Below are 1,393 nucleotides of genomic sequence, written 5' to 3'. Positions count from 1 at the left end.
ATATTTTTAGTTGTCCAGCTAATTTCTTTCTATTTTTTGTAGAGATAGGGTCTCGCTCTTGCTCAGGCTGGTCTCGAAATCCTGAGCTGAAACGATCCACCTGCCTCGGCCTCCCAGAGTGCTAGGATTATAGGCGTGAGCCACGATGCCCCACCCTCACCAAGTTTTTTTATAACCTCAAGGACTTCCAACGATTTATCTAGAATGTATGTCTCTCTATTTGTGTGGTTACTTATTAAGTCGTTCTTTAGATTTCAGATTTAGCTTCATTTCCCTGGAGAGTCCTCTGAAGCTTCCAACCTAAATTAGTTCCCTCAATGCCAGATATAAGTTTCTTCCTTCATGGAATATGTAACCATTTAACACACATACTCATGGGCTTTTCTGTAATGTCTCTTTCCCCTGGTGGAATCCAGGGTATGAAGGGAGGTTCTATATTAGATTTGTTTACTGTTTTCCCCTCATTGCCTAATACAATATTTGGCATATGTCATGAGTTCACAAAATTTAAGTCAGGTGAAGGAAAGCTGCAGTACTTGTCTGAGTTTTAGGCAGTAGGATCATTTGTTAGGAGAATCTGTTTGAACATCATTCACTCAAGGCTTCTTCTTACGAAGAATTTTCAAAAACTGTGTTCTATTATCAACACGGAAATATTGCCTTTTATTTTTAGCTTTGATGTATTTATATTCTCCCAGTTTGCAGTTGTATTAGTTTCCTAGGCCTGCTATGGCAAATTTCCACAAACTGGTAGCTTAAAACGACAAAAATGTATTTTCTCACAGTTCAAGAGGCCAGAGTCCAAAATCAAATTGTTGGCAGGGCTGTGCTTCCTCTGACGGTTCTAAGGAGGAATCCTTCCTTGCATTCTAGCTTCTAGTGGTTGCTGACAATCCTTGGCATTCCTTGGCTTCGGTTACATCACTCCAGTCTCTGCCCCTGTTGTCACATGTCTTTCTACATTCTTTGTGGGTTGTCACGTGGCCTTATAAGGACAACAGGCATTGGATTTAAGGCCTATCTTAATCTAGTAAGACCTCATGTTAACAAAATCTGCAAAAATCCTATTTCCAGTAAAGATCACATTCTGAGGTACCAAATGAACATGAATTTTTTGGGGGGGGATACTATTCAACCCAGTACAACTACTAATATGAATTTAGTTGAATAATAGGCGATTGACAAAGAATCTCAAAATCAAAATGCAAGTTTTCAATCTTTTTGTTTTGTTTTTTTCTACAAAATAACCCTGTTTTTTGGTAGATGTTAATATATTATCTCCAGCATTTCAGAAGAGCATCTTAATGTTTAACAATATGTTTTGAGCATGGATGCATGTTTTTATTAACTAATTACACAATAACTAAGGTATAAATATCTTAACATAGAAAAA

Source organism: Propithecus coquereli, unplaced genomic scaffold (genome assembly GCF_000956105.1).
Source record: "Propithecus coquereli isolate 6110/MARCELLA unplaced genomic scaffold, Pcoq_1.0 Scaffold380, whole genome shotgun sequence".
Lineage (NCBI taxonomy): Eukaryota > Metazoa > Chordata > Mammalia > Primates > Indriidae > Propithecus > Propithecus coquereli.
The sequence above is the reverse complement of the archived record's forward strand: the minus strand, read 5'-3'. Positions refer to the sequence as shown.